This window comes from Aotus nancymaae, unplaced genomic scaffold, assembly GCF_030222135.1.
Source record: "Aotus nancymaae isolate 86718 unplaced genomic scaffold, 86718_ANA_hifiasm-v0.15.2.pri h1tg000014l, whole genome shotgun sequence".
NCBI classification, from domain to species: Eukaryota; Metazoa; Chordata; class Mammalia; order Primates; family Aotidae; genus Aotus; species Aotus nancymaae.
The window spans coordinates 51,277,630-51,305,526 of NW_026988425.1; the positions used below are offsets into that span (position 1 = coordinate 51,277,630).

The 27,897-nt window shown below is 42.5% G+C and overlaps 1 protein-coding gene across 2 annotated transcripts in view; it reads left to right on the forward strand.

The window, feature by feature from the left end:
- Positions 1-574: 574 nt before the first annotated feature.
- The window catches only part of GPBP1 (GC-rich promoter binding protein 1), an 86,080-nt gene continuing 58,757 nt past the window's right edge, over positions 575-27,897 (forward strand). The window contains exons 1-2 of one of the 2 annotated variants that reach the window (XM_012457283.3): positions 575-729; positions 1,961-2,905. The gene's annotated coding sequence lies outside the window, so the exon portion shown is untranslated. The remainder of the gene's footprint in view (positions 730-1,960; positions 2,906-27,897) is intronic. The other variant, XM_012457284.3, reaches the window with a different exon arrangement.

Genomic DNA, 27,897 nt, shown 5'->3' on the forward strand with positions numbered 1-27,897 from the left:
GACGTTGCGGCGCGCGCCACCCAAGCCCGTGCGGCGGCCTTCCGGCGCAGCGCCCCGCTCCCGCCCTCCTCACGGCCCCACCAGCCCGGGCTCTGAGGCGGTCCGGGCGGGGGGAAGTGCGGGAGGAGGGGCTCCTCAGGGAGCGGCGGGGAATTCCCCCTTCCACCGAACGTTCCCGATTGTTCACCGTCCTCACGTCAGCAGCAGGGGGTAATCCCCGACTCCAGCTGCTCCTGACGTCACCGCGCGGAGCCACCGCCCCCCGCGCGCCCCTGCTCCGGGGCCTCCTCGAAGCCCCGCCCCCAGGTATAGCCACGCCTTCTCCCCCCTCCCCCCAGGCGCCCGACGTAGAGGGCGGAGCTTCTTTGATCGGGGCGTGAGCGGTTACTTGGGCCAGAAGGTTCTCTGGTGGAGGCGCTCTTCCTGCTGTCCCGCCCAGTAGATTCGTTCGCACCGCTTCTTCCACACCCTTTCTCCCTCCTTCTTCTCCTCGCCCCGCCTTCCCCCGTTCTCAACCCCTCTAGTTCCTTCCCCGCCTCGCCACCTTCCACGATCTCGCGAGACCTGGCCCAGAACATTGCGGATCGGGTCGGCGCCATTTTGGGACTGAGACTGGTTGTGGGGGAGGGAAAAGCGGCAAAAGGGGATTATTCAAAGTACCGAAAACCTTCTCCCGGGATCGAGCGCGGCGGCACCCCCAGGCCAGGGGCACCTCTGGTGCGGCAGAAGGTAACAGCGTCCTCTAGGCTCCACGCCCGAGTCCGGGGGAGGAGGGGGGTGCCCGTGTCCGTGTTGGGGTTTGAGGGTTCGGGAGCGGCGTTGGCGGCGCGAGGTATGAGGCTGCCCGCGGACGGAGGGGCGGCGGGGAGCAGGGAGTGAGAGGGGAGGGAGGCGCAGATAGGCCCCTGTAGCTATTGCCTCGGCCCGGGTGGAGCGGAGGTGGCGGTTGTGAGGAGGGGGTGGGTGGCTTAGCCCCGGCGGCTGGGTGGGGGGGTGTTTGGCGTTTGGCGGAGACTGGGAGCGTGTCCGACGCCCTCCGTGCTCGGCCTTCCTTCCCTCAGCCTCTCGCACACGCTCGCCTGCGCTTGCACCTCTCAGGGCTGAGGGAGTCGAGGCCGAGTTGTGGCCTTCGGCGGTTTCTTCAGCAGCGCCTCAGCTTTCCCCGCCTCTCCCAGGTCCGTGGCACTTGCCTTGGACTGAGGCGAAGGCTACTTTGTTTCTCCGAGTCCTGTGGGGTCTGAGGGGGACCTGGGCTTTTTTGGGAAAGAACCATTCTTTCTGTGGTTTATGAAAAGGGCCCGGTACCTTCCACCCCCACAGTTTGGGGGGGAGAAATCTGTTTTCTGTATTCGAGGAAGTGGGAACTTACACCTTTTAGCCCCCCTGCTCCCTCAGAGGTGGGGAAGTCTCCTCAGGAGCATTTAAGAAGCGGGTTTGCCCTACTTCTCGTTCACCTTACTGGCCTTACTGGGGGAAATATGCCTCCTCTTGGAGACGTTTTCATTTGGAGGGAGCGTCTCTATGCTTCTCATTCTCTGAGTTACGTTTACTAATGCTCCGTGGCAGCACACCTGTCTATTGGTTTTCCTTTGGTACATCGAATAGGGTTGGAGAAGGTCTTTTGTAAGATTGTGTGCCAGTTTCATAGTTTTAATGTTTATCAAGAAGTCTAAGACGGTTTGCTCATATAATCCCACAATATTGGGTCTACACCCCTTCCCAGGTGAAGTCAGCCCTTGCCCTCCATAATACTGTCACCTACCGTTTTCCCTCCCTCTACTCCGATGTCTTGTTCATTCAGTAGACTTTTATCGTGTTTGCTTGGGCAAAGCGCTTTTCCCTCCTGCAGGATTGTACAGAAGTGATTTTCTTTCCAGAGGTTGACTTTTTAAGGTGGGTATTGATTTTTTTTAGCTCAAAATCAAAACTCAATATATAATTTTTTTTGTAACTTTTACAGGTGATTGAATTACTCCGATATGAAGATCATCTTCTAGGTTTTGTGTAAAAGGCCCCGGATATTTTAAGTGGCCATTTTGGATTTACAATGTTTTTGGATAATTTTGCCCCAGAAGTTTATTAAAATTGGCAAGAATCGTCTATGAAGTGAATTGATAGTAGTGAACAATTCAGCAAGCCACTTAAAAAGAGACCCAGGCAGCATTTCTTCAGTATTTTGGTTCAAACGGATTATATAACTGGTTACAGTATTTCAGCTGGTGATAATTTTTTGCCTTCCCCCTCCCCCACTCCGTTGTTGGGGTTCTTCATCCGAAACGTTGATTTGTGTACTGAGTAGTTGCAGCAGTTTCAAATGACTAAGTATTGCTGAAGTTTCATGGCAGTTTATTTTTACCTTTATTGAAAGTTTTAGGAATTTTTGACTTCAGTTCTGTCATATCACAATGGGACACTTTTTCTAAATGAAGACATTGAAAGAATCTACAGTTTTTTTCCTTTTATCTTTTACTTGCGTGGAAATTTAAGATGTTGCAGTTTCCCAACAGCATGGTAGTAGTGAGATAGCTATGTGTGTCTCTGTAAATGCTGATGTTTAGGAATGCTCTTCAGATGTGAAATTTTCTTTTTGTTTCTGCTTTTTGGCTCATAAATTGGATATTTCATCCAGAGTGGACAAGTACAACAGTGGCAAGTACATGGAATAATACAGAAGACTGATCTTAAATCTAAAGAACTTGGCTAATTCGGGAAATAGCCATATGAAAGCTTTAAAACAGAAGTATGGGTAGCTGACTTGAAGTAACTCTATGTCAAATAGTCATAGGTTAAATATCTTGAAAGAACTTCGATATTATTTCAGAGGATACAAAATAAAAATACAAACTGGAAAACAAAGATTACAGAGAAAAAACCAACACCTTCCTGTGCAGTCCTGTTGGAATTTGTAAGTACTATTATGGTGAGCAAATCAAATGTTCATTTGTAAACTGTAATGAGAGTCTAGTTTATCCTGTGTTATTCTTGGAAGCCTTTCAGTTTCTTGCAAGAGTATTGCTTGGTTTCAGTTTCCTGGACAGTCTGAAAACAGCTATTAACCATTGTCTGAGTAAACTGAAATTCAGAAAAAACATTTAAGGCTTAGGAATATTTCAGATTGAAACAGTCCTAAGCTACAAGTTTTTGTGCTTTTTAAGTAAAAAGCTAAATTCATATGGCCAGTATTCGTTAGGCTTTGATGATTCATTCATAGTGGTAGAAAGGTAGAAAAAATCCAACAAATAATTCACCACGTGTCTTCCTAGCCAATTTGCATTCTAAATATACGAGTCTTGATAACCAGTTTACTTTTCAAATGTGAATTTAGCCTGCATTCCAAATGCAGTGTAGTGTTGCGTTTGGAGTCACATAGTTGGTTATATTACAGGTAGTGGCTTTTAATATATTTCATGAACCAGCTTGTTTTAAGGCATAACTGTTCCTAACATATTAATCCATTATAGAAATTAAGCTTTTGAAACAGTTTGTTGAAATGGTTTTGTATTTCAAATTATTCCTTAAAATATTACTTTCAAAAAAAGAGGGTATTACCAGGACTAGAAGCTGAGAGGAACTGAGCAACTAAATTAAGAACCTTTAAGATAACTTAAAATAGGAGTATACTTTTTTTTTCACTCAAGTGGTAATGGTGGCCTAAGTTTATAAACAAATCTTTTTTTTAAAAAAGTGTGAATATTAATTGCTGTAATAGAAATTGTTTTGACAGGTGAGAGAGTTATCTTTAGTGTTTGTATTTTTCAGGATTAAATGGTGTTTTCAGTTACCGTTAATTACGACATTTAATTTTTCAGTGAATCACAGGCATTCAGGAGTGTTTTTTAAAGAGATACACTAAAATTTATTTTTTTCCTCTAATGACAAAATTTAATTTTTAGGCAGTTAATGCTAGTGAACACATCAGTATAACTAAAATTAGAGTATATTTCAATTAATTATCTTTCTGAGATGAAAGATTGTAATTTTTTATTTTTTCGGGGGGATGGAGTTTTATTCTTGTTGCTCAGGCTGGAGTGCAGTGGCACAATCTCTGCTTATGGCAACTTCTGCCTCCTGGGTTCAAGTGATTCTCCTGCCTCAGCCTCCCCAGTAGCTGGGATTACAGGCATTGCACCACCACATCCGGCTAATTCTGTGTTTTTGGCAGGGTTTCTCTGTGTTAGTCAGATTGGTCTCAAACTCCCGACCTCAGGTGATCCCCCTGCCTTGGCCTCCCAAAGTCTGGGATTACAGGTGTGAGCCACTGCTCCTGGCCAAGATTATAATTTTTGAACCTTTGCCAAGGTGGCCTAACATAGTAACTTGTCAGTTGCTTATTTTGAATTTTTTTTTTTTTTTTGCTTTAACTGTTGAAATTCTGCTAGCAATAGAGCCAAAGGAGGTGGTAGTGTAAAATAGAGCATTTTTCTTCTCTGAAATTGATATTAGAGAGTTCAGTAATTTCCTTTGTCATAATAGACTAGGTATTATGTGTTTTCTCTGTCAGACCTGTGTGTAGTAATTCTGAATGTCTTCCTTGATTTATAAAATTCATGAGAAGATTCTACTCCCCTTCATTTGGGAGAGCCTGTATGTTGTGCATTCCTCAATTCAATGAGTTTTCAAGTCACTTGTCTTAAGACTGCATCTTAAATATGATTAAGAAGTTGAACTGGAGTCAAATGATCATTATTCCTAGAAAACCATATAGCATTTATTATTTGTGATTGTTCTTTTTTTTTTTTTTTTTTGAGATGGAGTCTGACTCTGTCGTGCCCAGGCTGGAGTGCAGTGACGCAGTCTCTGCTCATTGCAACCTCCGCCTGTGTTCAAGTGATTCTCCTGCCTCAGCCTCCCAAGTAGCTGGGATTACAGGTGCCTGCCACCACACCCGGCTACTTTTTTGTATTTTTAGTACAGCCGGGGTTTCACCATGTTGGTCAGACTGGTCTCAAACTCCAGACCTCAGGTGATTTGCCTGCCTCAGCCTCCCAAAGTGCTGGGATTACAGGCATGAGCCTCTACGTCCGACCTTCTTTTCTTCTAAATTGCTATTACTGAAATTGTTACCTTAAGCAGTAGTGTCAGGATAAAGATTACTCCAGAGATACTTTTTTTTTTTGAGATGGAGTTTCCCTCTTGTTGCCCAGGCTAGAGTGCAATGGTGCGATCTCAGATCACCGCAACCTCTGCCTCCCAGGTTCAAGCGATTCTCCTGCTTCAGCCTCCTGATTATTTGGGATTACAGGCGTGTGCCGTCATGTCTGGCTAATTTTTCAGTATTTTTTTTTAGTAGAGACAGGGTTTCTCCATGTTGATCAGTCTGGTCTCAAACTCCCAACTCAAGTGATCTGCCTGCCTGTGCTTCCCAAAGTGCTGCAATTACAGGCTTGAGCCACCATGCCCAGCCGAGATCAGAGTTTTTAACAAATTTAATCCGTAAATAGTCCATAACATTTGTGAACAGTTCTTCAAGGACAGATTTACTTGAACATTTCGACAGATTATTTTCAGTATTTTATTTTCTGGAGATTGAAATAAATAATTCCACCCGTTAGTAATTAGAACTATTGCGGGACTGCTGCTTTTCCCCAAAAGTCACACCTACTCTTTATATTTTCCTTTTTTCTCCTTTTCTAAATGGTAGGTCTAAAAATAATAGTGGCCAACATTTATAGATGATGATGGTGTCATATGTTTTGCTGTGTAATTTATGTGGCATGTTTTACTTAATTCCTAATCCTATGAGGAAAGTACTGTTAGAGTCACTGTGATATGGATGAGAAAATGAGGATTTAGGGAGGTGGAGACTGGGAGAAAGTTAACTTTGTTAGAATTGTCATCTTGACCAAATAAATGTTCAAGCAGTCTGACTCCAGAGCACATTACTCAGCACTATGCTGTACTTAACGCTGCTTTCTTTAGGATTTTACTTTATTAATTCGTTGATTTGAACATTATCTTTGATTTTTTTTTTTTTTTTTTTTTTCATGTACTGCTCTCTGGTTGATGTTGATTACAGACTACTAATGGAGTTTGGAAATAGTTTAGGAGATACTGCTGTTTTGCTGTTTGCTCTAGTAACTTTGGGTGCTATCTGGTTAGCTAAAATTAAATGTGGATGTGTGTGTGTGTGTTTATGTTTGAGACAGGGTCTGACTCTCTTACCCAGATTGGAGTGTAATGGCGTGATTGTAGCTCAGGCAGTCTTAAACTCCTGGGGTCAAGGATTCCTCCTGCTTTGACCTCCCAGAGTGCTGGGATTACAGGCGTGAGCCACAGTGCCTGGCCTTGCTGTATTTTTCTTTCACCCGTAGCCTCTTTCCACAGGCATGGAGTATATGCATAGCTTTGTTTTACTGTGTCTCTGTTTTTTGTCTTTTTTTTTTTTTTTTTTTGAGATGGAGTTTTACACTTCTTGCCCAGGCTGGAGTGCAGTGGCTTGATCTTGGCTCACTGCAACCTCTGCCTCCCCAGTTCAAGCGATTCTCCTGCCTTAGCCTCCTAAGTAGCTGGGATTACCGGCATGTGCCACCAGGCCCAGCTAATAATTGTATTTTTAGTAGAGAAGGGGTTTTACCATGTTGGTCAGGCTGGTCTCAAACTTCTGACCTCAGGTGTCTGCCTACCTCGGCCTCCCAAAGTGCTGAGATTATGGGTGTGAGCCACTGTACCTGGCCCCTTATGTCTGTTTTTGAATTGAAATAGTTACATGAATTTTTTTGCTTTAAGCTGCTGATATGTTAAAATTGACGAAGAGAGGAATAACGGAGAAAGAACAGGAAGACTGAGCAGAAAGAAAAAATTTGGGCGAGCTGCAAGAAAGGGATAATTGAGGAGGACTTCTAATCTGAAAGTAAAATAAGCAAGTGAGGAAATACTCTAAAACCAGGCCAGATTATTTAACTTTTTTTTTTTTTAAGACAGAGTCACTGTCATCCAGGCTGGAGTGTGGTGGCATTGTCTCGGCTCACTGCAACCTCTGCGTCCCAGGTTCAAGCGATTCTCGTGCCTCAGCCTCCCGATAACTGGGATTATAGGTACTCACCACCACGCCCAGCTAATTTTTTGTATTTTTTGTAGAGACGGGAGTTTTGCCATTTTGGCCAGGCTGATCTTGAACTCCTGACCTCAGGTGATCACCTGCCTCAGCCTCACAAAGTGCTGGGATTATAGGTGTAAGCCATTGCACCTGGTCAGATTATTTAACTTTGTTTAACCAAACCATCTTTTCTGTTTCTTTTTTGATAAAAATGTTTATCAAATGCTTAGGTATTTTAGATCTATCAGTGTTGAGGTAACAGTTTAGATCCAGGTAAGGTAGTGACGTAGGAAAAGGGTAATGGCTTAGGGTTTGAAAGGGGACTTGGTTTAGGATATGGAATATCTAGAAAAAGGCCTGTGTGACTATATATTGACCTAACCTCTTTTGGCCTTGATTTCTTCATTAAACTGATGGAAATGTATATGGAGGATTTTTGTAAATTGTAAAGTGTAATACAGAGGTAAAGATTTTTTTTGTTTTTTGTTCTGAGACAATGTCTCACTCTATCGCTCAGGCTGGAGTGCAGTGGCACAATCTCATCTCACTGCAACCTTCGCCTCCTGGGTTCAAGTGATTATCCTGCCTCAGCCTCCCGAGTAGCTGGGATTACAGGTGCCCACCACCATGCCTAGCTAATTTTTGTATTTTTTAGTATAGACAGGGTTTCTCCATGTTGGTCAGGCTGGTCTTGAACTCCTGACCTCAGGTGATCCACCCACCTTGGCCTCCCAAAGTGCTGGAATTACAGGTGTGAGCCACCATGTCCGGCCAGATGTAAAGTTTTAATTGTGTATTAAGATTCTGTTTAATACATTTTACATGTCAGACCAATACTTACCATACTCTCTCAAACGAGTTCTTCCTTTTTGAGACGGAGTCTTGCTAACTGTTGCCCAGGCTGGAGTACAGTGGCCAATCTTGACTCACTGCTGCCTGCCTCCAGGGTTCAAGCGATCCTCCTACCTCAGCCTTCCTAGTAGTTGGGACCACAGGCATACACCACCATGCCCAGCTGTTATTTTGTATTTTTGGTAGAGATGGGGTTTCATCATGTTGCCCAGGCTGGTCTTGAACTACTGAGGTCAAGCAATCTGTCTGCTTCAGCCTACTAAGGTGCTGGGATTACAGGTGTGAACCACTGTGTCAGGCTTGATTTCTTCCTTCTGTATCATTTCTGCTATTGGCATTACCTTCATCCCATTTATGCCAACCTGAAGATTGCTTTGTTGACTTCTTCTCTTTTATGTTTATGACATAACATCTATGCCTTCCCATTTCTAGTTTCATTTATTATACTAGCTTGGTCCTTGATTCAGGAAGCAAGTTATTAACTCACTTCCTTGCCCTCAGTCCCATTCTCCCCTTTCCAAAGTCTCTTCCACGGCCAGAGAAACCTGCCTACAATATAGATCTTGATTGTGTTATTTAACAGCCCATAGGCTCACATATTTGGCATATTTAGAGCAGGTTGAAAAGAGGTGTATTCCCTGCCCCTCACCCTCTTTTTAAAATGTTCTCTAGGCTGTTTTAAACCCCTGCCTTAGGTGAGTCTTGTGCCTCAGGCTCCCAAAGTGTTAGGATAATAGGCATGAGCCACTATGGCCTGTCGCCCTCCTTTTTAAAAATAATGTTTTGTATGTTAGAGGTTCTTTTTTTTAATTTTTTATTTTTGAGACAGAGTTTTGCTCTGTCGCCCCGGCTGGAGTGCAGTGGCACGATCTCAGGTCACTTCAACCTCTGCCTCCCGGGTTCAAGCAATTCTCCTGTTTCAGCCTTCTGAGTAGCTGAGACTACAGGTGCCTTCCACCATGCCTGGCTAATTTTTGTATTTTTAGTAGAGGAAGGGTTTCACCACATTGGCCAGGCTGGTCTTGAACTCCTGACCTCAGGTGATATACCTACTTCGGCCTCCCAGTGTGTTGGCATCACGTGCGTGACCCACCTCGCCCAGCTGGTTCTTTTTTCTTCCTCCTCAGCCTCTTAAGTAGCTGGAACTATAGGTGTGCGCCACCACGCCTGGCTAATTTTTGTATTTTTAGTAGAGATGGGGTTTTCCCATGTTGGCTAGGCTGGTATTGAACTCCTGAGCTCAGGTGATCCACCTGCCTCGGCCTCCCAAAGTGCTGGGATTACAGGAGTGAGCCACCGTTCCCGGCTTGTCAGAGGTTCTTAGCACAGATTCTTTTTGGTGATATGGAATGGGAGACAGTGGTTTCTTTTTTTATTTGTTTGTTTGTTTGTTTTTTTTTTTTGAGTCTGAGTATCACTCTGTTCCCAGTCTGGAGTTCAGTGCCATTCCTGGCTTGTCAAAGGTTCTTAACACAAATTCTTTTTGGTTTTATGGAATGGGAGACAGTGGTTTCTTTTTTGTTTTCTTTTTGTTTTTTGAGATGGAGTCTCACTCTTTTGCCCAGTCTGGAGTTCAGTGGCATGATCTTGGCTCACTGCAATCTCTACCTCCCAGGCTTAACCGATTCTCCTGCCTCAGCCTCCCAAGTAGCTGGGATTATAGGCGTGCACCACCATGCCTGGCCAATTTTGTGTTTTTAATAGAGACGGGATTTCACCATGTTGGCCAGGCCGGTCTTGAACTCCTGACCTCGGTGATACACCCGCCTCAGCCTCCCAAAGTGCTGGAATTACAGGTGTGAGTCATCACGCCCGACCGAGACAGTGGTTTATGAGAGTTCTTTGAAATTGGTACTTTTGTGGGCATTTCAATGCATTTTTTGGAAAGTAGGTCCATTACCTTCAACAGAAATGTTGAACAACAAAATGTTAATAGTTACTGATAAACTGTTTTATGGTTGTGACTGTTTTTCCGTTTTACCTGCTGCTTGCTTTTCCCATTTTGTCAGCTCCCCACCAATCAGAATAGTTAACAGACTTTTTGCTGTATAGCCCTGCAAATAATTGCTAGTTTTTGCATCTTTCTTTTTTTGAGACAGTCTTGTTGCCCATGCTGGAGTGCAGTGGCACGATCTCAGCTCACTGCAGCCTCTGCCTTCTGGGTTCAAGTGATTCGACTGCCTCAGCCTCCAGAGTAGGTGGGCTTACAGGCATGTGCTTCCACGCCTGGCTAATTTTTGTATTTTTAGTAGAGACCCGGTTTTGCCATATTGGCCAGGCTGGTCTCAAACTCCTGACCTGGTGATCCACCCGCCTCCACCTTCCAAAGTGTTGGGATTACAGGCATGAGCCACTGCGCCCAGTCCTTTCTGCATCTTTCTATATACAAGATACGTCATTCAGTTTCTTGTTCTTTACTTTTTCTTTTTTTCATAGCCTGGTGGGTGCAGTGCTTTTGATCTTTTCATTTTCTTCCCTTTAATTATTTTATTAGTTTTTTGAGACGGAGTTTCCCTCTTGCTCAGGCCGGAGTGCAGTGGCATGGTGTCAGCTCACTGCAGCCTCTGCTTCCTAGGTTCAAGCGATTCTCCTGCCTCAGCCTCCTGAGTAGCTGAGATTACAGGCGCCTGTCCTCATGACCCCGGCTAAGTTTCATGTTTTTAGTAGAGATGGGGTTTCACTGCGTTGGCCAGGCTGGTCTCGATCTCCTGATCTGAAGTGATCTGCCTGCCTCGGCCTCCCAGAGTGCTGGGATTACAGGCATGAGCCTTTGTGCTGGCCTCTTCTCTTTAATTCTTATTTGTTTGTTTATTTTTGAGCCAGGATGTCACTCTGGCACCCAGGCTGGAGTGCAGAGGTGCAATCATGTCCCACTGCAACCCCGACCTCCTAGGCCCAAGCAGTCCTCCTGCCTCAGCCTCCCCAAGTAGTGGGACTACAGGTACATGTCACCATGCTCAGCTAATTTTTTTTTCTTAATGTTTTATAGAGACAGAGTTTTGCTGTGTTTACCAGGCTAGTCTTGAACTCCTAGGTTCATGTGTTCCTCCTGCCTTGGCCTCCCAAACTGTTGGGATTACAGGCATGAGCCACTGTGTCCAGCCTCCTTTAATTCTTAATTCAGTTTTCAAATTATATTTTAAAGACATATTTAAATTTTTTTGTACGCTTTTTGTGCAAAAATAAGTTTTTAAGACTCTTATTTTTTTTTTGAAAGTGAGAACCTGGGCTTGGCTTGTGGCTCATACCTGTAATCCAGCACAAAAAATTTAAAAATTAGCCCAGTTCTTTCTTGCAATCCCAGCTACCTGGGAGGCTGAGGTGGGATGGTCACTTGAGTCCAGAAATTTAAGGTGGCAGTGAGCCATGATTGTACCACTGCACTCTAGTCTATGCACCAAATGAGAACTTCCCATCTCAAAAAATAATTATGATCAAAGTAGTATAAGGGAAATACTATTCTATGCTTTGATACTAAAGATTAACATTTCAAGAGTTGATGTCTGCTTGCTAATATTTTTTAATATGGGGGGATATGAATTCAATTTTTTTTTCTTTTTTTTTTTTGGAGATTGGTCCTCACTCTGCCACCCAGGTTGGAGTGCAGTGGTGCCATCACAGCTCACTGCAGCCTCAACCACCCAGATACAGGTGATCCTTTCTTTCACCTCAGCCTTCTAAGTAGCTGGGACCACAGGTGAATGCCACCATGTGCAGCTGATTTTTTATTTTTTGTAGAGATGTGTTTCCGCCGTATTGCCTTGAACTGGGTTCAAGTGATCCGCCTGCCTTGGCCTCTCAAATTGTTGGGATTACAGGTATGAGCCACTGAGCCTGGCCTTGAATTTATTTTAAAATTAAGTTTATTGGTCGGGTGCGGTAGCTCTTGCCTGTAATCCCAGCACTTTGGGAGGCCGAGGTGGGCAGATCATCTGAGGTTGGGAGTTTGAGACCAGCCTGACTAACATGGAGAAACCCCGTATCTACTAAAAAATAAAAAATTAGCCTGATATGGTGGTGCCTGCCTGTAATCCCAGCTATTGGGAAGGCTAAGGCAGGAGAATCCCTTGAACCCAGGAGATGGAGGTTGTGATGAGCCAAGATTGCACCATTTCACTCCAGCCTGGGCAACGAGAGTGAAACTCCGTCTCAAAAAAAAGAAAACCCCAAAAAAAACCAAAAACACAAAAACCAATTAAGTTTATTGAATTGAAAGCTCATGTGGTGGTTCATGCCTGTAATCTCAGAATTTTGAGAGGCCAAGGCTCAGATCACTTGAACCCAGGAGTTCAAGACAAGCCTGGCTAACATGGTAAAACCCTGTCTTTACTAAAAATACAAAAATTAGTTGGGCATGGTGGTGTGTACCTGCTGTAATCCTAGCTGCTTGGGAGACTGAGGCAGGGGAATCACTTAAATCTGGCAGGTGGAGGTTGCAGTGAGCCGATAGCATGCCACTGCATTCCATCCTGGGTGACAGATTGAGACATTGTCTCAAGGTAAAAACAAATTAAGTTTATTGGGGTATGATGTACATAACTGTATGTTGCTGTGAAGAAATACCTGAGACTGGGTAATTTATAGAAAAAATGGTTTTATTGGCTCTTAGTTCAGCAGGCTGTGTAAGAAGCTTGGTATTGGCATCTGCTTGGCTTCTAGTCAAGCTTCAGGGAGCTTACAATAATGGCAGAGGTGGAGCAGGCATGTCACATGGTGAGAAGGAGCAGAAGTGAGGGAGGATGTACCACACACTCTTTAAACAGCTCTTTGGTGAACCAACAGCAAGAACTCATCACCAAGAAGATGGTGCTAAGCCTTTCAGGAGGGATCTGCTCCCACAATTCAATACCTGGCAATAGGTGCTGCCTTCAGCATTGGAGATCAAATTGTATGTATTAATGGGACAGACATCCAAACTGCATCAGTAACAAGAAAATTCCTTTTTTTTTTTTTTTTGAGACAGAGTCTTACTCTGTTGGCCCAGGCTGAAATGCAGTGGCGTGATTTCGGCTCACTGCAACCTCTGCTCTCTAGGTTCAAGCAATTATCTGCCTCAGCCTCCTGAGTAGCTGGGATTACAGGTGCCTGCCACCACGCCGGGCTAAGTTTTGTATTTTAAGTAGAGACGGAGTTTCACCATCTTGGCCAGGCTGGTCTCGAACTCCTGACCTTGTGATCCACCCACCTCAGCCTCCCAAAGTGCTGGAATTACAGGTGTGAGCCACTGTGCCCGGCCAAGAAAATTCTTTAAAGTTTATACAGTTGTATAGCTCCAAAATCAAAATATAGAATATTTTCATCACCCTAAAAAGTTACCTTGTGTTCTCACCCTTCATCCTCAGTCCCTGTCAACTCCCAGTCTGTTTAGTGTTGAAGTTTTTTCATATTGCGTATTATCAGGAATGCCAAAGGAATGATACAGTGGATTAGCCTTTCTTTTCTGGCTTCTTTCATGCATGTTGTTGCATGTATTGTAATTGATCTTTTTATTTATAACTCCCTGTGGGAACACCTGTAAAATGTAGTTGATTTTTATTATTGCTAAATAGTATTCTCTTGTGTGGTTGTACTGGTGTAACCAAGTGAGTTGTAAGAAAAGCGCCACACTCTTGAGATTGAATCAGGAGTCCTTTATTGACGGCGACTGGACCGAGAGATGGCTAAGGCTCAAAATTCTCTCAGCCCCGATGAAGGGGGTATGATTTCTTTTTATTCCTATTCTAGGAGAGAGGGGAGGGGGAGCCTAGCTGAAGCGGAATTTTACAGAGGCAGAACAAGCAAGTTAGATAAGGAAGCTGGTAACCAGGAGGCAGGAGGTTCCCAGGATTGTTGGTTACCAAGCGGGGGTATACACAAGCGGTTCCATGATTGCTGGTTACCAAGGGGGGAGGTATTCACAATAGCCGGTGAACTTGCCAAGCAGGATGTGGTTACAACGGTTACAAGGTACTGGGTACAGCATGACCCAGCTGTGTACCCGAAGGAGAAATGGCAGGGAGAGACTAAGATGGAGTTTGTCAGACTTATATCTAAAATAGTCTGTTAGACTATCACAGTACCACGATTTATTTACCTGTCTTCTCGTTCAGAGACATATTATTTCCAGTTTTTGGCTGCTGTGAATAAAGTGAATAGGAGTGCTTGTGCATAGGCCTTGGTGAGGACTTAGGTTTACATTTCTCATATGAAAATACCTAGCAGTAGGACTGCCCGGGTTATGTGAATTTTGTGCCTTCCCACTAGCAATGCATGTTAGTTATTATTGCCAGCATTCTTTTAAATTTTTTTTTGGCACCCATCTTTGGTTAGGTCTTTTTTTAGTTTTGAGACGGAGTCTTGCTCTCTCACCCAGGCTGGAGTGCAGTGGTGCAATCTCGGCTCACTGCAACCTCTGCCTCCAGGGCTCAAGTGATTCTCCTACCTCAGCCTCCTGAGTAGCTGGGATTACAGGTGCACACCATCATGCCTAACTGCTTTTTGTATTTTTAGTAGAGATGGTGTTTCACTGTGTTGGCCAGGCTGGTCTCGAACTCCTGACCTCAGGTGATCTGCCTGCTTCAGCCTCCCAAAGTGCTGGGATTACAGGCGTGAGCCACTGTACCCTGCTGGTTAGGTCTTTTAAATTTTAACCATTGTGTTAGAATTAGTTAGAATTAGCATTTTGTCTTTAATTTGTGTTTCCTTAATGATAGCATCTTTTCGTGTGTTTTGGTAAAGTGTCTGTTCAAATATTTTGCCTGTTTAAAAAAAAAACAAAAAACAAACTGGGGCCTGAGCACAGTGCCTCATACCTGTAATGCCATCACTTTGCGAGGTTGAGACAGGTGGATTGCTTCAGCCCAGGAGTTCGAGACCAGCCTGGGTAACGTGGTGAAACCCTGTCTCTACAAAAAATATAAAAGTTAGCTGTGCACAGTGGCGTGCCCCTTGCAGTCCCAGATACTCTGGAGGCTGAGGCAGGAGGCTTGAGCCCAGGAGGTGGCGGTTTCAGTGAGTGAAGAGGACGCCATTGCACTCCAGCCTAAGTGACAAGAGCAAACCCTGCCTTAAAAAGAATGGGGCTGTGTTAATGGATTGTAAGAATCTTTGTGTATTTTGGATGCATGTTGGGTAAATAATTTCTTTCAAGACTGTGGTTTGTTTTCATTTTCTTAATACAGTGTCTTTTGAAGAGCAAAAATTTTAAGTACTGAAATAAAATGCCTGGTGGCTCATGCCTTTAATCTCAGTACTTTAGGAGGCTAAGGCTGGAGAATCCTTTATGCCGGAAGTTCAGAACCAGCCTGGGCAATGTACTAAGACCCTTATTCTCCAAAAAATTTAAATTAGGTGGGCATGGTGGCATACCTCAGCTACTTGAGGGACTGAGGTGGCAGGATTGCTTGAGCCCAGGAGTTCAAGGCTGTAGTGAGCTATGATTGTGGCACTGCACTCTGGTTTGGGTGACAGAGAGAGACCCTGCCTCTTTAAAAAATAATTCTTTTGAAATTTTTTTATTTTTTATGATTTGTGCTTTTGTGTCTTAAGAAATCATTACCAAATCCAAGATTGTAGGGTTTTCTCCTATCTTGTAGAAGTTTTGTAATTTCGTTCTTAGGTTTTAGGTCTTTAATTCATTTTGAATTTTTTGCATGTGGGTGATAAAAGGGTATTGTTCAGTTTTTTGGGGGTGAGGTACACAGGGTCTTACTTTGTCGCCCAGGCTGGAATGCAGTGGCGTGATTATAGCTCCCTGCAGCCTTCACTTCCTGGGCTCAAATGATTCTCTTGCCTCAGCCTCCTGAGTAGTTGAGACTATAGGTGTGTGTCACCACGCCTGGCTAATTAAAAATTTTTTTTTGTGGAAACGGCGTCTCATTGTGTTGCCCAGACAGGTCTCAAATTCCTGGACTCATGGGGTCCTCCTGCATTGACCTCCTAAAGTATTGTGATTACAGTTGAGAGCTACTGTGCCCAGGCCCCATTTTTTTCATATAAATGTCCAGTTGTGCAAGTTTCATTTGTTGAAAAGATTTCGTTTCTCACTGAAAAACGAAATTCTCACCTTGAAATTCCTGTTATGAAAATGAATTGTGTGTCTATTTCTGTACTCATTGAGAGAGAGAAGTGTGTGTGTGTGTGTGTGTGTGTGTGTGTGTGTGTGTGTGTGTTATGCTAACTCCATGGAATACTAGTCCATAAATAAAATAGTATTTGACATTTTCTTCTTTAACATCGAATGTCTTACATTTTCTAAAATCTTATATAGGAAATTTGTAGTAATAGGGAAATTGTTTTTGTGGGTGTGTGAAGTAAGACTTGCAAAATAACGTCATCTTGAATTCATATATCAATCTTCTTTTGAGTGGCTTGAAATGTTAGATATCTAATACTTGCACGTACTTAGAAAATGACAACATTTCTATATTGGAAATGAGAAAGTAGGATGTAAAGTATCAACTTATTTACCGTAATATATTATCTCAACAGCGGATTTGGGACTCTTCTCTCTTGAGTGCTAATTATGTGCTAGAGATTTCCTTTGCCTCAGCAAATGTTTGAGTGTCTGTGGTATTATTGGTGCTAGGCATTTTCTAGTGAAGAAGACAAAAATGTAAGATTCCTTTGTCCATGTAGTTTGCTGTGAAGTTCTGTGAATAGAGAATAAAAAGAGTCCTTGAATTTGAATTATGATTTCATGCCATCTGTTACATAATATAATGGCAATGTGATATTGATTAACATAGTCTTTATGATTTAATTCTTACTCTTTAAAACGGTGCTTCACAGAGTTAATATTATTAAAATCAAGTGAAATAATGAATGCTAAATGTTTTGAAATTGTAAAACAATACAGATAGTGGCGTTGTGGCTGGTCACAGGTGGTAGTGGTTGAAGACTAACTATATGATCAACCAGGAGGGAGAGATTATGAATTGGAGGATAGGTAAATATAAATTGAAGGGACAGAAGAAGCAGAAACATATGCATTATATATGTAACATATATGTATAGATATAATGTGTATGTACATATGTATATATGATTTAAAATTATTGAGGCTGGGCTCAGTGGCTCATGCCTGTAATCTCAGCACTTTGGGAGGCTAAGGTGGGTGGATCACTTGAGGTCAGGAGTTTGAGACCAGCCTGGCCAATATAATGAAACCCCATCTTGACCAAAAAATACAAGAAAAAAAAATCCAAATTATTTGTTCTGCCTTCAAAATCTCCCAAATATTTATTTCTATCTCACTGCTACTAGACTGTCCAAGCCTTTTTTTTTTGAGACGGAGTTTCACTCTTGTTACCCAGGCTGGAGTGCAATGGTGCGATCTCGGCTCACTGTAACCTCCGCCTCCTGGGTTCAGGCAATTCTCCTGCCTCAGCCTCCTGAGTAGCTGGGATTACAGGCACGTGCCACCATGCCCAGCTAATTTTTTGTATTTTTAGTAGAGATGGAGTTTCACCATGTTGACCAGGATGGTCTCGATCTCTTGACCTCGTGATCCACCCGCCTTGGCCTCCCAAAGTGCTGGGATTACAGGCGTGAGCCACCGCGCCCGGCCCCCAAGCCTTTTGTTTTCTGGTTTTTTTTTTTGAGGCGAAGCTTTGCTCTTGTTGCCCAGGCTGGAGTGCAATGGTGTGATCTTGGCTTACTGCAACCTCTACCTCCTGGTTCAAGTAATTCTCCTGCTTCAGCCTCCCAAGTAGTTGGGATTACAGGCATGCACCACCATACGTGGCTAATTTTTTTTTTTTGAAGACAGTCTTGCTGGACTGTATATCCCCCAGGCTGGAGTGTAGTGATGCTATCTTGGTTCACTGCAACCTCTGCCTCCCGGTTCAAGTGATTCTCATGCCTCAGCCTCCTGAGTAACAGGTGCCTGCCACCGCGCCCAGCTAATTTTTGTATTTTTGGTAGAGATGGGGTTTTGTCATCTTGCCCAGGCTGGTCTCGACCTCCTGACCTCAGGTGATCTGCCCACTTTGGCTTCCCAAATTGCTGGGATTATAGGTGTGAACCATCATGCCCAGACCAGCTAATTTTGTATTTTTAGTAGAGGCAGGGTTTCACTCTGTTGGTCAGGGAGGTCTCGAACTCCTGGCCTCAGGTGATCCAGCCACCTTGGCCTTCCAAAGTGCTGGGATTAGAGGCATGAGCCACCATGCCTGGCCCAACTTTCTTTTTTCACTAGAACTACTGTGGTAGCCTTTAACTTTTTATTCCTGTACCATCATGTACTCCAGTTCATTATTACAGAGCAGAGTGATCCTTTAAAAATGATATTCAGGGGTTCGAGACCAGCCTGACCAACATGGAGAAACCCTGTCTCTACTAAAAATACAAAATTAGCTGGGCGTGGTGGTGCATGCCTGTAATTCCAGCTAATCAGGAGGCTGAGGCAGGAGAATCACTTGAACCTGGGAGGTGGAGATTGCTGTGAGCCAAGATTGCACCATTGCCCTCCAGCCTGGGCAACAAGAAACTCCATCTCAAAAAAAAAAGATTCAATATTGTTTCATTTTTGTGCGTAAAATGTTTTAATGTCTTTCTATTGGTTCTAAAAATAACATGCATACTCTGTAGCCCACCAGGATCTGCATTGTTTATTTGTTCCTTCTCTTTCTCTGGAACATTGCTTACTGTCTTCCTGGCCCGTTGGTGTTTGGCTTTCTTTCTGTTGAACACACAAAGCATTTTTCTTTATATTTGTTCCCTCTTCCTCTGTTCATCCCTTGTTAGCTCAATTTTAGCTCAAACCTTACCTTATTTGAGATTTCTCTAATCGTTCTGTATAAAGTGGGCAACTCTATTCAATACTCTTTGATTTCTTTTACTATTCTGTATCATCCTATTTCATTTAAAGCACAGTCTATAATTATCTTGTTTACTCTGCGCCTGTCTTATCGCATAAGCTCATTGAGAACAGGGACCTTGTCTTATTTGTTTACTGTTGTGGTCTCAGTGCACTTATTTGCATAGTAAAAGAGAACTATTAACATCTTTAAATAATTTAACCTTGCGTTTTTTTAAGGAGGGTATTGGGTATATGTGGTTGTTTTTATTATAGAGCTATTTTTAACTGCTTGGGGACTAGGTGGAATTTGCTATTGAATTATAGGAGAGTTGATTTATTGTCATTTAGAAGCTGTTTTATCGGCTGGGCATGGTGGCTCACGCCTGTAATCCCAGCACTTTGGGAGGCCTAGTGGGAGGCTGAGGCAGGTGAATCACCTGAGGTCAGGAGTTCGAGCCTACCAGGCCAACATGGGGAAACCCTGTCTCTACTAAAAATACAAAAGTTAGCTGAGTGTGGTGGCAAGCGCCTGTAATCCCAACTACTGGGAGGCTGAGGTGGGAGAACCACTTGAACTCAGGAGATGGAGGTTGTAGTTAGCTGAGATCCTGCCACTGCACTTCAGCCTAGGTGACAGAATGAGACTCCATCTCAATTAAAAAAAAAAAAAGAAGCTATTTAATGTACCTAGACTTAAATAATTTGTTATATGAGCTTTTTGTCTGCTAGATTCAAGACTGGCTTTGGATTTTTTTTTTTTTTCTGAGACTAGGTCTTGCTCTGTCACCCAGGCTAGAGTGCAGTGCAGTCTGTGATCATGGCTCACTGCAATCTTGACCTCCTGGGCTCAAGCAATCTTCCTGCCTTAGCCTCCTGGGTAGCTGCGAGCAGGTACATACCACCATGCTTGGTTAATTTTTGTAGTTTTTGGTAGAGGTAGGGTTTTGCCATGTTGCCTAGACTGGTCTCGAACTCTTAGGTTCAAGTGATCTGTCTGCCTTGGCCTTCAAGTGCTGGGGTTACAGGTGCGAGCCACTGTGCCAGGCTGCTGTTTTTTTTTTTTTTTTTGAGGCAGAATCTCACTTTTTTACCCAGGCTGGAGTGCCGTGGTGTGACCTTGGCTTACTGCAACCTCTGCATCCTCAGTTCAAGTGATTGTTGTGGCTCAGCTTCCCAAGTAGCTGGAATTACAGGTGCTTGCTACCATGCCTAGCTAAGTTTTGTATTTTTAGTAGAGGCGGGGTTTTGCCATGTTGGCTAGGCTGGTCTTGAACTCCTGACTTCAAGTGATTTGCCTGCCTCAACTGTCCAAAGTGCTTGAATTACAGGTGTGAATCTCCTCGCCTGGGCTTGCTCTTAGCTTTTTGAAGGGACTGCCTGATAATGACTTGTTTGCTGTGACTCTTGCCTTTTAAAAATTCTCCCCAATTTTGAAGTGTGGAGTCAGAAGTCTTGTAACCTAGGTAATTTTTCCTCTCAGGTTTGAAGAAACAAGATACATTTATCTTTAAGTTTTAAGGAGTGTTTTTGAAATACATGAGTGAACAGAATTTAAGACTTCTAATTATCAGAAAGGCCATGGTAGTTCATTCGTAGTATGTCTTTATTTGAGGAGGGAACTAATTCAGATAAATGCCCACAGAGCTTTAATTATTTTTGGTGTTAGAAAGTTTACCTGTGTGATCTTGTTTTGGTACTGTGTAAGAAAAACATGCCACAGATCCTTTGCAAGGACCTTATTTACTAAAGCTCTTAGAAGGATGCTAAACTTGAGGCAATTACAGGTTGAGTAGCCTCAGGAGAGTGATGAAATTGTTTCTGGAACACTGGCTAGATTGAAAACTACTTGAAAAATGCACTCACCTGAGCTGGGTGCCTTAATTTTTTTCCCTTTAACTTGACTGGTAGTTCCACATTTTTCACATGAATTATTCTTGTGTCTATCTTTGGTTGAAATGAGTTCCTTTTCTAGGAACAAATGGAAATGGTGAAAGTGAATGCAAATGTTTTCACTTTAGTCCTATTAAGTACTTCTGAGTACTTAATTTGCCTAGAGGACAGTAGTCTGTTTGAGGATAGCACTGGATTGTCATGATAGCTCACACTGACACTGCTCATCTTTTACCTGTCTAGGTGATTGAGACCTGTATTTTGTACTGTTTGACATAGGAGTAGCACAAGCTAGTGCCTGAGTAAAACTTAAAATTTAGGAGTTACTTACATGTCTATTATGAAGGCTCATGTTTTGTATTAGGTAAGATCTCTGTCTAATGTATCCTATGTTATTTATAGTATGCATATGTATGCATAGTGGTTAAGAGTGTCAGTTACTACTGACTAGTACTGTGACCTTGGGAACTTTAAAATGGACTTTATATAGACACTTTTCTTGTTTTGAAAAGAAGGTAGTACCAACTTTCTGGGGATGGGATGAGAGGACTAAATGAGATGAATTCAAAAGAAACTGCTGGCCTGTAATCCCAGCACTTTGGGAGGCAAAGGTGGGTGGATCACCTAAGGTCAGGAGTTCGAGACCAGCCTGGCCAACTTGGTGAAACCCTGTCTCTACTAAAAATACAAAAATTAGGTGGGTGCGGTGACGGGCGCCTGTAATCTCAGCTACTTTGGAGGCTGAGGCAGGAGAATCGCTTGAACTGGGAGGTGGAGGTTACAGTGAGCTGAGATGATGCCATTGCACTCCAGCCTGGGTGACAAGAGTGAAACTTTCTTAAAAAAAAAAAAAGAAACTGCCTAAGCTGAGTGCCATGGCTCACTCCTGTAATCCCAACACTTTGGGAGGTCAAGGTAGATCACTTGAGTTCAGGAATTTGAGACCAGCCTAGGCAACATGGTGAAACCCCATCTCTACAAAAAAATATAAAAACTACCTGGGTGTGATGGTATGCGCCTGTAGTCCCAGCTGCTTGGGCTGAGACAGGAAGATTGCTTGAGCCCAGTAGGTGGAGGTTGCAGTGAGCCAAGATCATGCCACTGCACTCAAGCCTGGGCAACAGAGTGAGACCCTGTCTTAAAAAACAAAAATGTTCCATTGCACTCCAGCCTGGGTAACGAGCGAAACTCCGCCTCAAAAAAAAAAAAAACAAAAACAAAAAAAACAAAACAAAACAAAAAACAAAAATGTTCTGTCTGTGTGGTTCATAGGACTAGGCTCATTTAAAAAATTAATTGGTTGAAACTTGTTTCCTGCTATTGGATGATTGGTCTTCAGTTTCGGTGGGCGGGGGCGGGGGGGGTTGTGGGTTGGGTCGAGGGAAGCTGGGTATGATGGCTCACACCTGTAATCCCAGCACTTTGGGAGGCCAAGGCAGGCGGATCACCTGAGGTCAGGAGTTCGAGACCAGCCTGACCAACATGGAGAAACCCCTTCTCTACTAAAAATAAAAAATTAGCCTGGCGAGGTGGCGTATGCCTGTAATCCCAGCTATTCAGGAGGCTGAGTCAGGAGAATTGCTTGAACCCAGTAGGTGAGGTTGCGGTGAGCTGAGATTGTGTCATTGCACTCCAACCTGGGCAACAAGAGTGAAACTCCTTCTCAAAAAAACCCGCCCAAAACAGTATAAGTATTCAGGAAACGGTAAAATGGAGTCAGACTAAAAAGATTTAAAATTGTTTTGAATTTATGCACGCAGTACAAATAAGAAAAAGTGTACTACAGGAGGTTTAGGTAAAAGTCACCCCTTTAATCCTGTTGCTCAGCAGTTGTTCCCTTCTGAGAAGATTGTTGTTAGTTACTTATGTGTTGTAGAGATAAATGTAAAAACACATTCTTTTGCTTTCTAATACAAGTTATAGCATCATGTCTATTTTGCTCTACAGTCTTTTTTTACTTAAGGAACTTAGAAACTTATTCCATATTAATATGTGTAAAGTTACGTCATTCTTTTTACCGGCTGCATGGTAGTCTGACTAGACCTCTATTGATGTACATTTGGCTGTTTCTTGTTTTTGTTTCTTTTTTGCTATTATGAGTAGCGCTAGTGAATAGTTCTTGTAAATAAAAGGCAAATTCCTGTAAGTGAATTTCTCAGTGTAATTTGGGGAGGTATACCAATGTAAATTTCTAGTACTAATGAGGTATCAGACTTTTTTCTTTGGCATTTTGCGTTTTGTAAAAAAAAATATTTTTTACTTATGGATGCATAATAGTTACACATTTAAGGAGCACCTCTGATTTTGATACAGACATACAGTGTGTAATGATCAAATCAGGGTAATTGGAATATCACCTCAAGCATTCATAATTTTTTATATTAGGAACATTCCAACTCCATTATTTTAATTATTCTGGAATATATAATTATTGTTAATTGTAGTTGCCCTGTTGTGCTACTAAATACTAGGTCTTATTCCTTCTATCTAACTGTATTTTTGTACCCACTTTGTCTCTCCAACCTTCCCACTCCCCAGCCTCTGGTAACCATCATTCTACTCCATCTCTGTGAGTTCAGTGTTGTTTTTTTTTTTTTAACCTCCTACATATGAGAATGTGGCAGTATTTGTTTTTCTGTGTCTGGCTTATTTCATTTAACATAATGTCCTCTGGTTCCATCCTTGTTGTTGGAAGTGACAGGATTTCATTCTTTTTTTATGGCTGAATAATATTCCATTGCCATATACATACCATGTTTTCAGTGTCCATTCATTCTTTGATTGACAGTAAGGTTGATTCTCTATCTTGGCCGTTGTGAATATTACTGCAGTAAACATGGGAATACAGATGTCTTTTCCATATACTGATGTCCTTTCTTTTGGATATATACCCAGTAGTGGGCTTGCTGGATTATATGGTAGTTCTGTTTTTAGGATTTTGAAGATGATTTTTTTTTGGCGGCGGGGGGGGATGAGAATGAAAATTTAAAGATCCGTTTCTTTGAACTTTATTTGTATCCTTTGCCTATTTTTCTAGTGAGTTCTTTTTTTCTTTTTGAGACAGGGTCTGTTGCCCTGGCTAGAGTGCAGTGACACAGTCACAGCTCACTAACCTTCCGGGCTCGAGTGATCCTCCCACCTCAGCCTCTTGAGCAGCTGGGACTATATGCACATGCCACCATGCTTGGCTAATTTCTTGTATATTTTATGGAGATGGGATCTTTTTATGTTGCCCAGGCTGGTCTCCAACTTTTGGGCATGAATGATCTTTCTGCTTTGGCTTCCCAAAGTGTACCACATCTGGCCTAGAAAATTAATTAATTAATTAATTAATATTTATTTATTTATTGACTGAGTTTCGCTCTTTGTTTCCCAGGCTAGAGTGCAGTGGCGTGATTTTGGCTCACTACAACCTCTGCCTCCTGAGTTCAAGCAATTCTCCTGCCTCATCCTCCCAAGTAGCTGGGATTACAGGCACACACCACCACACCTGGCAAATATTTTGTAGTAGAGACGGGGTTTCATCATGCTGAGCAGGCTGTTCACAAACTCCTGACCTCAGGTGATTCACCTGCCTTGGCCTCCCAAAAGTGCTGGAATTAAAATTATGAGCCACCATGCCCAGCAGAAATTTTATTCTTAACAGTTTGTTTAAGTAATGATTTTTTAATTCTAGGAAGTTGATTAGCCTTGGACATGCAAATTATAAAGCCTATTTTGTTGTTGTTACTGAAGTTACAGTTTTAAAACTGAATTTTGTACCATAATGTAGATGAAGAAAGACTGGAGTAAGATGTATTTGCTTGTATTTGAATTGAAACTCATTAGGAGCTAGCTGTGATGACTTAGCCACAACCAGTTTAACAAAGGTTTTTTATTTGTGAAATAAATATTAAAATAAGCTTTTCAGCTGTGCATGGTGGCTCACGCCTGTAATCCCAGCAGTTTGGGAGGCCGAGGTGGGCAGATCACCTGAGGTCAGGAGTTTGAGACCCTCCTGGCCAATGTGGTGTAAACCCCATCTCTACTAAAAATAAAAAAATTAGCTGGGTGTGGTGGTACACGCCTGTAGTCCCAGCTACTTGAGAGGCTGAGGCAGAAGAATCTCTTGAACCAGGGAGGCAGAGGTTGCAGTGAGCTGAGATTGCACCATTGCACTTCAGCCTGGGTGACAGAGCAAAACTGTCTTCCTCCTCCCCCGCCAAAAAAAGGCTTTTCTTGCAACGGTTGAGATATGTAAAAGTCAATACGACATCTGCACATAGGCTCTCAGTATTTCCTTTTCCTTCTATATGATGGTTACTTTTTGTCAGCATTTTCTCTCTCTGTCTACCCACTATTGTTTTCAAAGTCAAGATTTATTTTTTTATTTACATAATTTTTTTTTTAGAGCCAAGGGCTCTCTGTTTGCCCAGGCTGGTCTCAAACTCCTGGCCTCAAGTGATCCTCCTGTCTTGACCTTCCCGAAAGTGCTGGGATTACAGGTGTAAGCCACCATGCCTGGCTTCAGAGTCAAGATTTCTTTAGACTGTTCTTTACTGTTGTGGAGTTTCAACAGAAAGTAACCAGTTATGAAATTAATTTGTTATCAAATTCATAGTAGAGCAAACTTAATCTTGTGGATTTCACATTTGATAATTTCAGGATAAGCACTACCTTAGTGCACCTTTGCTTTTCTACCTATTTTGTGTTGTATAGTATCAGATGCTATAAATGACAACCACTGACAAATTTGCCTTCATGGTGCTAAAAGGACTAGGATTTTAACAAAATTGTCATAATCATTTTTTTTATTTTTGGCGATAGGGTTACACTCTGTCCCCCAGGCTGCAGTGGTACAGTGGAACAATCAGAGATCACTGCAACCTTGATTTACCAGGCTCAAGCCATTCTCCTGCCTCAGCCCCCCAAGTAGCTGGGACCACAGGCATGTGCCACCATGCCTGGCTAATTGTTTTGAATTTTATTATTTTATATATATTTTTGAGACGAAGTCTCGCTCTGTTGCCCAGACTAGAGTGCAGTGGCGCAATCTTGGCTCACTGCAACCTCTGCCTCCTGGGTTCATGTGATTCTCCTGCCTCAGCTTCTCGAGTAGCTGGGATTACAGGCATGCACCACCGCACCCAGCTAATTTTTGTAGTTTTAGTAAAGATGGGGTTTCACTGTGTTGGCCAGGCTGGTCTCGAACTCCTGGCCTCAAGTGATTCACCTTGGCCTCAGACTCTTCACAGAGCTGGTATAGAGGTGTGACTCACCAAACCCTGCCTGTTTTGAATTTTAGTAGAGACAAGGTTTCACTATGTTGCCCAGGCTGATCTTGAATTCGTGACCTCAAGTGAGCCTGGCCATCACCCCCTGTTCATTTTTTTTTTTTAAAGTAATTTACATAGTAGCCTTACAGTTTACAAGGCTTCCCTATACATTATCCTCCTCCATTTGAGGAGAAGGAATCATTTTAGAATCTTTGTTTCCATGCTCAGAGTAGGAACTTCTGAAGCAGTCCAGTGGGCTTTTTGAAGGTGGTGATGAGGCTTCACAAAATGGTAAAAACAAACAAACAAAAAAACACATCTTTTTGCTTCAATTTTTTTTTTTTTTTTTTTTTTTTAAATACAGAGTCTTGCTCCGTCGCCCATGCTGGAGTGCAGTGGCGCCATCTCAGCTCACTGCAACCTCCGCTTCCTGGGTTCAAGCAGTTTTTCTGCCTCTGCTTCCCAAGCAGCTGGGATTACAGGTGCCCACCACCATGACTGGCCAATTTTTTGTATTTTTAGTAGAGATGGGGTTTTGCCATGTTGGCCAGGCTGGTCTCGAACTCCTGACCTCAGGTATCTGCCCGTATCAGCCTCCCAAAGTGCTGGGATTACAAGTGGGAGCCACCACGCCTGGCCTGCTTCAGTTTTTTTGCTTTAAATTTTTTTTTTTTGCTTGATGTCTCATTTTTTTCTTCATTTGTAGGCAGGTGTTTTCTTTCTAGAAGTTGTTCTTTGTCCTTGGTTCTGAAGAATACATTTATCTTGCTATTTCTTAAATTCTTTGTTTCCTTTTTGTTTATAGTTTTTAAAAATGATCTTTCATTTGCTACTTTTCTTAAAATGTTTGATTATTAATATTTAAGAATGAGGCAATAAAAAGTTGTTTGAGAGTTATGTGTATATGAACAGTGCTTATTGAACGGCTGTTAATGTTGTAGGACCCTGAAAAACCAGTATCTTTTGGTGCCAGAACCCATATTTGCTCCTTATTTATGTTTTTCAGAGAATATACCTTTCCTTTTTGTTTTGGTGTTGTTATGTTTGTGTGTTAGTTCTTATTCATGTAGACTAGTGTACATTCAGATTTTTCAGCTACTTCTTTTCAATCCCAGTTCCCACTCTGCCGTTCTTTGTATCTGCAGTTTTACAGTCCTAGATCATTTCAGCATTCTAGGGAGCAGATCAGTTTCCCACTGTATTCTACCTCTCACGTATATTCTAGGCCTTGGCTTTCATTGTCTTGTTTTATCAGTTATGCTTCCATTTACCTCATTCCAGAAATTTCATGAAGTTGCTTATGGCCTTTTCATTATCACAGTTTTATTCCTTTATTATCCTTTAACTCCATTGTTCTTTTTTGACTTTTTAAAAATTAACATTAATTAATACTTTTTTGCCTTTTTAATAGGATCTTTCAAGTCAGGATGCCATCATGAACTTGAAATCCTGTTATATTTGAAATGAATACTAATGAACAGAATAAGCAAGTTTAGTATCTTGTGTAAATCGAGTATTTTTTTTTATTTCTATTGTGGTAGTAATCGTCATAGTTTGCTTAGTTTTCTATAGTTGTTTACAGATATTTATTAGGCCAGGCGCGGTGGCTCACACCTGTAATCCCAACACTTTGGGAGGCCGATAAGGCAGATTGCTTGAGGTCAGGAGTTTGAGACCAGCCTGGCTAACATGGTGAAATCTCATCTCTACTAAAAATACAGAAATTAGCCGGGTGCGGTAGCATATGCCTGTAATCGCAGCTACTTGGGAGGCTGAGGCAGGAGAATTGTTTGAACTTGGGAGGCGGAGGTTGCAGTGAGCTGAGGTTGTGCCACTGCACTTCATCCTGGGTGACAGAGCGAGACTCTGTCTCAAAGTACATAAATAAATACTAGTAATTATATAACTCTTTTTGATACTCCAAATGTCAGTTGCTTCACATTTTGGTTTTTATCCAGTCATCAATATATTGTTTGGCTTTGCGCTTGCGACAATCTTATGCTTAAAGTATTTGTTTCTTTAGGTAATAGGCATCTGTTAAACAGGAAAAATCTTACTTTATCTCATGATGATAAAGTGGGATT